Raw genomic sequence first — 14,748 nt, 5'->3', positions numbered from 1 at the left:
CAGTTGACTGGGTGATTTTCTTATACTTTATGATCATTTGATGCTTATGGATCCAGTTTGAAAATTTATGAAAAGTGGTCCTTGTAAGAAAAGAAGTAGGGGGTTGTAGCTCCCTTCCAGGAGAGACTGGAAAACGAGAGAGAGTTGTAGCTCTCTGCAGGTTGCAGCCTGTGTACTGGTAAAGGACTGCACCAGTACAAAACCATTGTAAAAGGAGTTTCTAATTTGAAAGAAGATAGAGACATATTGCAGCAGGTGGTTTTCACCCACATTGGGTTTCCACCTTACATCTTGTGTTCTTTGGTGTGACTATCTATTTTCTTTGTTCATGCTCATTATTTATGGTACTGACATGCAAAAATAATTCAAAGAACAAATAAAGAAGACTTATTAAAAGAATTAGATAATACTGATTCACCCCCCCTCTCATTATTATTTCCAACATTATGTAAATGCAAAAGTATATTATTGATTGGGGTTGTGTTTGTACAGGTGAACTCTCGAAGAAAATCATGTTGGTTACCAATAAGTTTGATTTGGAGAGATTGGTCATTCTTGATCTGCTGGATCAAGGGGTGTTGAGGCTTTCTAAGTGAAGCATTGCCTCAGAGGACATCTAGTCGACACATTGTGTTGATGTCTAGAAGTTTGAAAGGTGGTGTTGATCATTGAGCTCTATTTTGAATACACACCTGGATTATTGGGTTGATGGTTAGCAAGTAAGTCTGATGGTACCTAGAGGGGTCGAAATCTTGATTCCATCTTAGTCCCACTTGGATAGATTTCCTTGGTTAGGAATCTAGTCCATGGCAATACGGTGCCTAGACTATTGAGTGACTAGTTGGATAGATTGCCTTGGTCAGGAATCTAGTCCATGGCATTGCGGTGCCTAAATTGATTGATTGGTTGGATAGATTGTCACAGTCAAGAATCTAGTCCATGGCATTGGGTACCTAAATTGATTGACTAGTTAGATAGATTTCCCTGGTTAGGAATCTATTCCATGGCATTGTGGTGCCTAAAGTTCTTCATGGTTCCTTTAACAATTGACTGTAATGATTCAACAAATAAGTCCTTGGAAATGTAGTGTCATATTTGTCCTTGTATTATGGTTTTACAAAATCTTTAAAGTGTGAGGCATCTAATTCCTTCCCTTTGAACCAACTCTCACCCTATAAAGGAATTTATGTAGCTTGAGAAATGGTTTCCTCGTGTTGGAAAAAGTAACTATGTTCAGTCTTCAATAATGTACTTGAGTCATGTACTTGTCAAAAGAATAAAGAAAATGTTTTTTATTATTATTGTTGTGACTTATTAAAGCATGGTTTTCATGCTTGGGTCACCATGTTTTAGGTCAAAGTCCCCATTAAGGACTTCTGATATTTATTCTGAGTCTATATAATTATTGTACATTTAAAGAGACCCTTCGTGGGCTTTTGAATCATGTAAAAAGGTTAAGTATTGAGTCAAATATGAATTATGTAACCTCCACACCATGTCAACCTAAGGACCCATTCTCATCTATTGGGTAGAAGTGCAAAAATCATGTTGTTGGGCAGGAGTGCAAATTGGATAGCTAGGAAACTCTGTTGTCGGGAAGCTAAAGTGAATACGAGTTTGGGGGAGTCTAAGGATAAGAGAAAAATCAAAATTTTGGTGGTGGTCCCTCACTTTGTTTTGTGCTTTGGATTGGGAGAACAAATTCTTCCAAGTTGGACTGCTGCCAGAAGTTGTTGGTTGCTGCAATTTGTTGCATAGTCAAAGTTTCTGGCAAGAGTTCAATCTTCTGGAGGCTGACTTGGTGTGGAGGGAAGGTTTGGTCAAAGTTTAGGGTGTAGAGTCTCAAAGAATACTATTGAAAGGCAGAATTACTTTGACTGGGTTTTCCCCTCAAGCAGGGTTTTTCCCTAGCATGTGCCTACACCTTGTGTTCATTGTTTTATGTACTACTGCTTTTGGTAATTGCTTGATGAATTAAAGAAAGAAGATATAAAGAATCGTAATAATAAGAAACATCACAAGTAATTATCAAGATCATGAAAGTATTTATTGACTTTTTAATTTTCCAACACCTCAGACACTGTAATCTCCAGATCACCAATTTTGACCTTATCACATATGAAGTTTAGGGCAAACATGCTTGCAAGTTGAAAATGATGGCCATGTGTCTGGACTTTCTAATAAAACGATCTGCACCTTTTTTTTTCAAATGCTACTCTAATTGCATAGTCAAAGTTCACCATTTCCAAACAACTAGGCTCAACACAAACTACCTCCCCCCTTTCCTTTGGTTTTTCTCCCTTGGATTTTCATATGGCTATAAAAACTACAACGCAAGATTTTAACTCTATCTTCGTGGCACATCAATTCTGTGCAGGAAAGCTCAACTGACAGCACAATGGACAAACTAATAGCGCAATGCAAAGAGGTGACTGATAGGTTTTTTCACAAGAGTTAAATGGATTTGTTGTTGGTGCTCTGACAACCCTTTTTACCATGCAGTGTATACGATGTGTATGGAATAAAATCATAAAATTCAACTACCAAGCTTATGGATCAACACATCTTGACTCATATAAATGACACACAAACCCTAAGCATTTAAAATTATCCCAAACTCATACCAAACTATAAGTAGGGTTTGCGCAACAATTGTGAAGCAATGCATACAAACTTTATCAATTGATGTCTAATTGTTTTTTAAAGGAAAATTGTGGTTGGAAAGGGATATCTTCTACCTTAGACAATAAGAGAACCTGATTTGAAGCGGTGGGAGACCTCTGCAAGGAGCTAGAGGCGATTGCGTAGTTTTCACTCAGCGACTGTGTAGCTCCAAAACTTGTGCAATTGTTGTGTAGAAATTACCCACAGTTGAAAACAAAAAATTGTCTTCGAACCCCTATCGGACTGCTCTCGGCCTTGTGTTGTGTAACTGTCAATTTTTTTCAGAGAAGGGCGTGAAATGTAGAGTGGAGAAAGAATGAGGGCAGTATGAAAATAAATTTAAAAATGTGTGCCTTATGCTTTGTTTGGTCATGGGTATGAACTTAGGATAAAGGGTTATTATGATCATGAAATATAAATGATGGTAATGAGTTGTGGAGGGGTGTAGTAGCAATAATGAGGAGAGGTGAGTTAAGGAGGGGGGGTGCATATGATGTTAAATGTAAATGTAGGGGGTGTATGGAAGGGAGTACATGAAATGGGGTATATGAAAGGAGTATAGGAATGGAAAAAGTATATGGTAGGGGTAAATAAAAGGGATCATGAGTTGTGAATGGTGGAATAGGGCATGATGAACAATACTAACAACATACTCAACAAAACCTTAATAAATGAATGAGACTTGTTTTATTCATGGTTCTGACCAGTGATACATAACCCTTGAACCCTAAATGACTTTATATGAGAAAATGACATGATGACCTTCTCATAGACTCAGACTCTCTCAAATTGTGTCTTGTGTCTAAGGACCCTCTATGAAAAAATTTAGTGACCCCAAATAATAACTCTTCAGACTATGACAGCAACAATTCATAGGTTAAACTGCTACACAAAATCTCAAAATGAATGAAAGAGACAAATATATTTTATCCCTAAACCCTAGGACCCTAACACTAGGCAAGGCCCCTTATACTCTAAAAGAAGAAAGAGCACCAGAATCAAACAATGGAAGCCTCAACCTTCCTCAACAGTCCCAATCACAATTGATGAATCAATTAGCCACCGAGAAGAAGAATTGGGATGAGGAAAAAGGAAAATTAAGGAGGCCACCTCCCCTAAAGCCAAGGGAAAACAACCTTTGACCCCTTGAGAATTGTAACCACATCCAAACAACTCAAGGCACAAATAGAGATGCTACAGGAGAAAACAAAGTTGTTGCAAGAAAGAACATAACTAATACATGAAAGAACATAGTTGCTATAGGATGAAGAAAAAGTGCTACATGAAGGGATAACAACAACTCAAGAGGAGGGAGAATCTCCACAAGGACTCCAAGAGCCCACTCCACATCCTGATCTTAGGTCCTATTGCAAAGTTATTGAAGGGGGAGAATTATACCTACAAAGTTTGGAATTCCCCTCTAGTTTGAGTTACAAAAGAAGAGAGGCAAAACTCACTAGTGGATGCAAATTGCAAAATCCAATAAAGTAGAGGATGTGGACCTCATGGAGAAAAAGGTGAAACAAATGGGTAATGAATTGGCTAACTTAAGGCTAAAGTAATTAGTCATGAAGGAGCAGTTGTAGTTAGAGAACAAGAAGCTAAGAGAGAAACTACAGGAAAAGTAGGCATAACTTGCCACCATGGAAAGTTTTTCCACGGAGGCCATCCAATGTAGGTAGCCATCCAAATCATATGCCATTTTCCTTAGAGAAAAATGGTTGCAATTCCAAATAAAAACATTGGCATAATATGGCTCTCTACCACTTCAGGATTATAAGAGGTTCATTTACTTATACTAGTAAGTGAGCATTAAGGATAGAGCCAAATTGGTTTAATTCCATATTCACAACATGGTCCTCACGAACATGAACTTTTGGGGACCCAAAATCAAGATTGGGGGATGAAAAAATGATGTCACTAGCCTCTTGGCTAACCCATGAAGAAACAAGGGTTGAGGAAGTAAATAAGGTTATGGCCAAAGAAGCAAGTGAGCCCCTATACATCAAAGTAGAGTTAATAAGCCCCAAGGTTGTCATAAGTAACCACAACATCATCTCTGCAGATCCCAAATTGGCCCCTCGCTACCTGGCAACACAAGAACAAGCCATCCTCCATTTCGAAGATACCTTTAGGTTGTTGGGGACTAAGAGCTTGCAGGCTTGCCAAAGAAGATGGCATGCTCTACCCCACAGTCTACAAATCAGGGAATATCACTCCCCTGAAAGGTTGAGGAATGCCCTAGAAAGGACCCCACTCTACAAAAGAATTATTCAAAGGTTGAAAATCAATTGGATAGGGCTAAAAATCATTCCTCCCTTGTTATTCAGTCTATAAGAGAGAAGATATCAAGCAGAGGAACAAAGGGAGTGGGAAACCATAGAAGAAAATGCAAGATTCTATCCACAGGAGGGCACACCATCTAAGATGCCTTGGGATGTCAGAGAGGCCACCCAGGCCATGCATGAACTACATATCAGTGAGTAAGTTTCTCATAGGGTGAGCAACACTTTCAGCAGGGGGTGATGATGGGTACCATCAAAAGGTATATTATAAGGCCATTTTTCCACCCTCCAACCCATAATTTCTCCTTTTCTCACATTAATTAACATATTTTTGGCCATAATGTGTTTAATAGGAAGACTAAAGGATGTTTTTCATGATTCGTCTCCTACTGTGGTTAATGTGAAAGAAAAAGAGCATTTTTTAGTACATTTATGATGCAGAGGCACATTGGAGGCATCTAGAGGAAGTGTAGGAGGCTTGTCCCCTACATTTACTCTCCTTTGACTTGAAGTGATCCCTAGAATCACTCATCTATAACTCGAGGTCTACTGGCAGCCAATGAAATCAAGTGAATGCGAGGATCTAAGGGAGCTAGATCCACTTTTCTTGATATTTTGGAGGGAAGTAGTCCTCCTTCCGAGGAGATTTCCCCTAAGTTATCTCTATATAAATCAATAAGCCCAAGAGCTCATTAGGATTTGAATTTTGGAAGAAAGAAAGGCTACTAAGAGCCAAGTGCTCAAGACTTTCATTTCTATTATTATTTGCATGATGTATCTGAACTCTATTTTATGTTAATGAAAAGTATATTGTTGCTTCACATTTGAGTTTTTTGCAAAGGGTTGAGTCCCCTTGGGTTAGGGCCCAACCTAGAGGCTACAATCCCTCTTTATGTATCATGTTTATGCATTATTTTAGTAGCAACATTTCCTTCCTTGTTTGAGTAGAAGTTTATTTGCTAGAAAATTGTGGTTGCAGGCCTGATTACCACCTCTCTTGTGGGAAGTGTGGTTGAGGAGTCTACAACAGCAAGCCAAAAATATGTGGTTTCTTTCCTTTGCAATTTGCTAGGCTTTAGCTCATTGTCTCTTGCATACTTTGTTTCTGCAATCTAAGACAAAATCATCTTTCTCAAGTTTTCATGTATGTAGGTTAGATGCATGTTGTAAGGTAAATTAGTTCTTAATGAAATAAGATCCTTCTTTGTTTGATTTCATAAAATTTGATTCATCCTTTCTTGCTTAGCTTATTTTGTTGCAATTTGATCATCATTTTGAGTGCAAGAAAAAGGATTGTTGTTTGTCTGCAGGTACTACCAGTGGCTTGCAGGTTTGGCACACTCATCCTACATTCCCCTTGTCACCCCACACTGTCCTTAAAACTTTTCCATCAAGACCATATTTCTGGGTTATTTGAGGGGCATCGTGTGCATTAGTTTTTGTGCAATATGGACCTATGATAGGTATTGAGCTTGGAAAAATCTTCACACAACCCTAATATACCCTTACCTACCCTTTCCTACCTTAAAACCACCTTTTTCACCCTCAAGATGCTCATGGAATCAATCTTGTAGTAAAATAGGGCAATCTTGTACTATCTTGTAGAAAGCTTGTAGCATCCTGTAGCAATCATGTAGCATCCTATAGAAATCCTCTAGTAGTCCTTAAACTTGACCAGATTTTCTCCAAAATATTTTTTTTTGTCTCTTAGGCTTGAATAATGATACCTAGGATCTAAATCGATGATTAAGGAATACCCAAGGCCACTTTGAACCCGCCTTCTTACAACTACAAGCACAATTTTGTAATTAGGATTAGGCAACAAATTTCTAAATTGAATGATAATGATGATTCTCTTATTAAATGCATATGAGTTATGTTACTCTAGCAAAGTCCCTTTGAACGCAGTGGTTAAGAGGGTGATTTTCCCATGCAAAGTAGATTAGGTCTATTTCTTGAATTCATGCTCTGAGGATTTCAATTACAAAGTGTTTTTCTTGCATTCTACAATTAGACTAATGATTCACATTGTTATAAATAGCTTAAGGTTTACATTCTGCAAATAGACAAGTACTTTTCATTCCTGCAACTAGCATAGCCTCTACATTCTTGCATTTAGGGTTAAAACTTTACGTTTGATCAATGGCACTTTCCAGTTCTACAAGTAGAGCAATTGATTTTCATTCTTTTAGTTAGTGTCCAACTTTATTTTTCATGCAATTCCCTTCCTTGAGCTAGCTAAAAGAGTGGTCTTTGTATGCCTTGATCTGGTCCATTGCTTGAAGGTGGCATGAGTAAAACTTGACCAACTGTGCATACATCACTGTCACCTCCTAAGTTGTACAAACCCTAGTTTGATAATTAAATTTGGTAGCCTTGGGAGTCTCAACAATCTTGTTTTGATATTGGGGTTCATCAGATGGGATTCTTAATTGTGTAGAATATGTGTTTCTCTTGTTCTTCCCATTTGAATTTAGACTTCTTTTTCACTAAGTCTTGAAGTGATCTGACAATTTCTGAAAAATTAGGGATAAACCGCCTAATGAAATTGATCTTTCCTAGGAAGGACTGCATAGCCTTTTTAGAAGTGGGATGGGAAAAACTGTCAATGGATTGAGTTCTTTTAGGATCAATCATTATATCCTTTTTCAAAAAAATACATCTAAGTAGTTTTCCCTTAGTTACAACAAAAATAAACTTCTTTGGGTTTAGAGAAATACCAAAAATTTTGCACCTTTGGAATACATTTCTGAAGTGTGTTATGTGGTAAAAACTCCTTTTGGAATAAATAGTGACATCGTCTAAATAGATAACTACGTATTCATTAAAAAACCAAGAAAGGTAATATCCATATCCCGTTGGAAGGTTGCCCCAACATTGATCAAACCAAAGGGAATCTTTCAATAAGAAAAGGTTCCCCATGGAGTTCTAAACGTGGTTTTTAATTGGTTGGTAAGAGCTACCATAACTTGGTCGTAGCCCAAAACAATGTCTAGAAGGGACATCACTTCAAAGCCAAAAACCCATTGTAGGATCTACTCCATGGGAGGAACTGGATAATTTTCCTTATCATAAGCTTTCTTTAAATTTATAAAGTCAATACAGACATGAATGTCCCCATTCTTTTCCTAATTGGCACTAGGTTTGCAACCCATTGTGTGGCGGATAGGGAAAATTATTTTGGCTTCCAAAATCTTGTTAAGTTCACTTTTAACTACGGGTTTGAGGATGGGATTCATCTTCCTAACTTTTGTTGGAAGGTTTTACTTTGTGGTTTTATGGGGATTGTATGTTACATAAAATTAGGGTCAAAGGTCCTGAGATCATTGTATGCCAAGTGAATATGTCCTTGTATTCCTTGAACAAACGGATGAAATATTTCCTTTCTTTAGGGGTATTGTTCGTTCCCAAGTTTATGTTCTGTGGATTAGTTTCAATCCCCAAATTTATGACTTCATACTCCATGGAAGAGCTATTAGTTTTGCAGTTAAAAACTTTTTTAAATTTATCTTGTCAGTCATAAAATTTCTCTAGCCTTACAACAAGTTTAGTGGTATAATTTACTAGATCGAACAGTTTGTCCATTGAACATTTAGTAGGCACTTGTGAGAAATTGTGGAGATTCTCCTCATGAGTATTTTCATCAATCACAACATCCTAAAAGCTACCTTTTGAGTGAAGGAAATAAATTATCTACTAATCATCATTAAAAACACACCAATTAGTGATATTATTTGGAATAAACGGTCTAAAAATCAATTCAACAGAAAAATAATCAGGCAGAAAACCTTTAGCAAGAATTATTCTAGATGTTTTTCCACTGGAAAAATTGTAATCTTTCATTATAATTGAAAAATTACATGTTGTAGATGCTTTTCAGCATATGCTGCGATGGCCCATAGCCATCTCTGTGAGCCATAATCAAAAATGGTGCTCAGTTTTTGTCAAAAAAAGATGCATTTATCATCCATCACCACGCAGGGTGTTCGGTTTTCAGAAAATACAAGAAACAAGTAAATAATGTACAAATGGGGGAAAAGTCAAGCTTTTCGCCCTTTTTTCTTCTCAACCTTTCTCCACCCCCCCGAGACTCTGTTGGAGTTATAAGTGCTAGCGCTGTATCAGCCACAGGTTGGGGATTGTCTTTATCAGAATCTGATGTGTCTGATATGTGTTGACGTTTGGATCTGCTCATATCCATTGTTTCTGGTATCCTTGCCGACTGTACGTCTGTAGATTCTTGTGGATTTATGTCTTCTACTTCTGGTTCTTTGTTCATCTGATTGTTCTCATTGGGGGTTTCATGTTCCACCTCTTCTTCCTCCTCATCATCCGAGAGTGGTGGAGGAAATTGCCATCCCTTGGCTTGTTTCCCCGTTTTCTTCTTCCTACGGGTGTCTTTTTTGGCTGTTGGACACGTGCTTTGTAGGTGTCATGTTTGTCGGCAGGTTCTACATCTGAATGTTGTATTTTCGTAATCTAAAAACTGTGACCAACACCTCTGTCTATGCTTCAGTTGAATTTGGTCTGGCAGGCCTTTGCTGAGGTCTACTTCCACACATATTCGTGCATAAGTGTAGATTCTTTCCTCCAGTCTTTGGGTGTCCATTTTGATGTAACACCCGATAGTATTACCGATTCCTACGAGTACTTGCTGACTCCAGAGGTGTAATGGGAGATTGTGCAATCGCACCCAAACTGGCATCTTAGAGACAACCATTGTATTTGCATCAAATTCTGGGAACCATGGTGTGATGAAAAGGCCTGTGGATCCCCAGAACCAAGGTCCTTCCTATATTACAAAGTCTCTAGCCTCTACTGTAGGAAAGTTTACTATGAAGAACCCCTTGGAACAGAGATGTATTTCACATTGTATAGTCTAGTTTGTGAAGATCCAATGAAAGAGATCAACCAGTTTGGGCCAAAAACAGTTAAATCTACATATTATTGCTTGTCTTTCATATATAGTGCAGTGCTCATTTGTTTCTAGTATATCTATGCTATATTCTAGGGTATGATTCAGTTGTTCCACAATGTATGGCCTTGCGTCCATACCTGTTTGATTTGGTGCTGCTTCTGCTGTGTTTTTCCCTTGAAGAATGTTTTTGAAGGATATACTTCCTATTTTTTTCCCCTGATGTGTTCCTGTAATTTTTGTACCAGTCCCACTTCCCTCACCCCTATAAGGATTTCTGTTGTTTTCTATCACGCCCCCTCTTATTCTCAGATTGAGAATTATTGTTGACATGGGTGCGATTTTGTATTCCCTAAGATACTTTGTGTCCTGGAGTACTCTGCCCCCATGTATCAGGTTTTGTGATCTGGTGGGATATCCAAATTTTTGCAGTATGAGGTTTTGTAGTTGCTTTACAGAGTCGGTCTCTTTTACCCAAAGTAATTGTGTTTTTCCGGCAGGGGATTTGACAAAAACTTGGAAGTTGTGGGTACTTACCGGGGATCCAGATCTTGTTGCCGGCTGATATTGGTTTGTCCATGGATCTACAAATTCTCCTCGCCGCAGAGAGTGCTCTGCATTCCCTACACTGTGACCGCTACTTCCCTTGGAGTGATCATCCTTGCTGGCCTCAGTTCCATCCTCTGCAGTCTCGTATTCCCCTATTCTTTTCTTGTTCCTGCTTGTAACCCTTGTCCAGCATATCACTTTCGCCCAGGATCAAAACGGGTTTGTTGTGGAATGCAACAGATCGGATCTTTCCTTGTTGGGTTTCTCATCGCCATAGATCCAATCCCTCGGGTGATTGCCTCCGTGAATAAGCCCTAATAGGAAGCTACAAGAGTGAGCAATTTTCAAAAATCCAAGAGTGGAGGACCCGGAGCATTTCTCAAGCTTGAGGGCTTGCAGCAGGTGGCCGTGGCTCCTGACGAGGGTGGCGGGGTTGCTATCCTTGATGTTCATTCGCCACAAGTGGAGGGATTTGAGGCAAAGGTAGGACGAGGAGATCTCTTGTAGCTAAGGGCGGGTGTAAGCGCCCCAGTCCTCCGGGATGAGGTTGAACATAGCAGCCCTTGGCTTCCCCTTTAGCACCAGCAAGGTAATCAGGTTTTGGTAGGCGATGTTCCCCGACTTCTCTGCATATAGACGAATGGACCTCTTCATCATGGTATTTTTCCCCATAAGAACGACCATATCTGGCCTCAATCTGGCATGAATGCCCTGCATCTGCTTGGTTCACACATTGTTTGCAACACAGACCAACACCTGTGAGTATTGCTCCAGAAAATCACGTATTTTCTTGTCGTAGACTACCTTCTTTTCCTCCTTGGTTCCCTTGAGCCCCATTTTCGTGCCGCTCTACAAACCCTAGCTCTCTCATATCCTTTACCAATTTTGTATCTTCTAGATGTTATATTAGTTAATAAATCAGCTTCTTGGTTGAGATATCTAGAAATAGAAGTAATATTAAAAGCTGAAAATTAGAAATTAGATCCCATACCTCAACTTGATAACTCATTAAGTGTGTCGAAACACAATGTATAACATTGTGCACCTGCTTAACAATAATTTATGAATTTCTATAAACCCTTAAGCATTCAATTACAAGGTCAATAACCTTTTTAAGTCCAAGGATGAGTGCCTCATATTCTGCAATATTGTTAGCGCATTCAAATTACAATCTACAAGAAATAAAAAATGTATTACCTTTTGGTTCAAGAAGCAAAAAACCAACACTAGAACCCACGTTTATCTTAGATCCACCAAAATATAGTGATCCGAGTTCGTTTTTTGAATTACTTTCAAAAATATTGGCATCAAGTAATTTATAATGAGTTGTTACCAATTTATTAGTTGTCATAAGTTCAAATTGTTGTTGTAAATTTGTGAAAGAAGAAGTTTCAACAACAAAAATTTCCAGAAAATGAATCAATAGTTAAGGAAACATTAAAGATGGTTAGTTCATTAGGACCATCAATATTAGAAACAACGTGTTTCGTGTAGCGTTCCCTATTCCTTGTTCCATGTTCCATGTTCCATGTTTAGGATCACCTTTCCAAGGTAACCATAAATGAGTCAAATATGTGTGCAAGTATCCTTTTAAGTGTTGCATCCAACCTCGGCTCAAGAACAAGTCGTAACCTTTGGTATGTCTACAACTATTATACCAAATATTCGATGAACTTTGTGATAATAATATAATCTAATCAAAACATCAGTTAATTCTCCTACCATCTTGACATTGGTTATGTTAAGCTTCACAATATTTACCTCAGATAGTTTCATTTGGGCAATGATTTTCTTCATATTTAGAGAGGCATGACACTGGAGGAAGCTCTAGAGTCAATCATGCAATTATGGACATTCTAGTTAAAATTTTCAAAAAGCAAGTAAGAAAGGAGGTGGTTTCTTCTTTTGTGGAGGAGAACTATCAGAAGGGCACTTCAAAATCCGAACATGATCAAATGAAGGTTTATCAAAACTAGCCACATTTCCACTATGGGATTTTTTATTTATAGAAATCTTCAGCAATGTGAAATGAATTTTCAGCTGAATTATGGGAATTTTGAGTAACTCAAAAAGAGAAATATTGGTATTTAATTTCTTAAGGTCTTCAATCAAATCATATATTAGATCTGGAGCAGAAAATTTATGTGTGTTTCCTAGTTGTTTTTTGGAATTTTTTCCCTTATCTGAAGGAGAGAGATCTTGGTTATCATCTAAGCCTTTGTTGCACGTATTATATTAGTCTTGATTTGTGAAAAAACAGACTGAAAATATTCTTCAAACAGATGTTGCGTTAAGTTTGAAAAATGACCAATAGTGGGAGATCGTTGATCTACATCTTCCATTTAATTCATAACTTTAGCATCATCCAACTCATTATCATGAAAAGTTGATTTTGTCCCTGAAATTATTTCTTGTAAAATGTTTCCTAGCGATTTAGCAATAAGACCTTCATTAGGGGGAGTAGATTTGTTTTGGAATTTCTTTCTAAAAGATGGTCTAAACGTCACCCTATTGGATGGTCCTTCTACTAAATTATTTTTGAGGTCAACGGTTTCATTAGAGTTTATTAATGACCTTTTGAATACTTTCAAGATCAAGGAGTGGTTGATTTTTCTTCTTTGCAAGTGGTTTACACATTTTTTTTAGGTTTCTTACTAGAGGATGAAGCCTGGTTGTTCTATTTTCCATGATTAATCTTAAGGCTAAGTATGTCCTTTTAGACAGATAAGGCTTCCTCAAATGTTTCCTGAAGAGTGGTATTTTGGGCTCTCTTTACCCACATAGCAATTTCAATAGGCAAAGCTTTGACATAATAAGCAATCACAAGGTTTTCAGCAAGTATGGAATCGTTAGGAATTTTATTTTTCAATATAAGAAAGCTTACATTTAAATATTTTATTATTTCCTTACTTTCCATCCTCATATTAGACAACTCCATGAGTAATACCTCCAAAGTTTTGTCATCCCCAAATTTCTTTAGGAAGGCAATTTCAAACTGGACCCAAGACGTGATAATTTAAGGGGGTTGAGCGAAATACCAAGTTGTAGCTTTTCCCTCAAAAGTATACGGGAATATCCGACATACTACATCTTCATGATGCACATTCTTTTGCCTTATAGCTAACATGAAGGTTTTTATATGGTCACCTGCTAGTTGTTTAGAGTCAGGGTCGAATTTGGGAACAAATTTATGAGGATTTATAGGAAGAGGATGTTACACACCTAGGACAGCCACAACATCCTGATCCAACCATGGAGTGGTTGGGTTTTTTCCTTGGTTTCCTTGATTTTTTCCTTGGTTATTAGTGATTCATGGAGAACCTTATGATTCATATGATAAGGAACTCTCTTCGCATGAGGAATCCTCAACAGAAGAGGACAAAGATGAGCTAGATGGGGAAGGAGGTGGATCATATACTCTTAAGAGAGTATTTTTTGTAGACTCACCAATCGGTGGCTTAGACAGTGATTAATAGAGATCAATATTATTAGTCATAATATCATGTAATTTATCATTAAGGGTATTGGTAGTCTCAGAACTTACTACCTTTGGATCCAACACGGTAGGTTTTTCCAAATGAAATTCTATCGACGTAACAAGATATTGAGACAATTGTCTTTCAACAGATCTTTCTCTCTCCAATCTTACTTGAATTCTTATCAATACTTCCTAATATATTTGGAGGCATTCAACGATTTCAGATTAGATTTGAGATTGTGTAGGGTTTGTGGGCTCGCTAGTGACTTGTTCGGTTTGAAAAGGTAGTGATGGAAACAAATCAGATTGCGAAATGTATGTTTTTTTTTTACTACCCTTATCCATCTAAAGTTTTATTGGCCCTCCTTCGAGTGTCATTTGTTATATGACCTTTTCTTTCATATGTCAATAAGGGGATGTGGCTCATATTGAAGTTCTTCACATAACTTAATATGTTTGAATATCCACTCTCGATGAGTTGAGGGGCTCTGTTAGCCTTTAGATCTCTTCCTCTTGCGAAGGAAAGAGAATAGAGGAATCCTAAATAATCCTAAAGTTATATGTACATGAACCTAAAGCTAATGTTTTATGTTAATATGCATAATCTACAAGTAAAATAATTAATATGATATAATACAATAATAGAGTTAGTAATTGATATAAAATGATAGAATACAATGAATGATATACAAATTATACAAGAAATATAATACAAAAGAAAAGAGACGAGAAACTTATGTAACTAGAAATAAAATAGAAAATAGAAAATGAATAACATTCAATTTGTACAATGTTGTACATTCAAAATGCAAATTAAATAACTAAATTTAAATTATAAATGCAATTATAATTTAACT

The sequence above is a fragment of the Pinus tabuliformis genome, chromosome 5_1 (genome assembly GCF_031772625.1).
Source record: "Pinus tabuliformis cultivar Carrire ecotype Pingquan chromosome 5_1, CPIR1, whole genome shotgun sequence".
NCBI lineage: Eukaryota > Viridiplantae > Streptophyta > Pinopsida > Pinales > Pinaceae > Pinus > Pinus tabuliformis.
The sequence above is the reverse complement of the archived record's forward strand: the minus strand, read 5'-3'. Positions refer to the sequence as shown.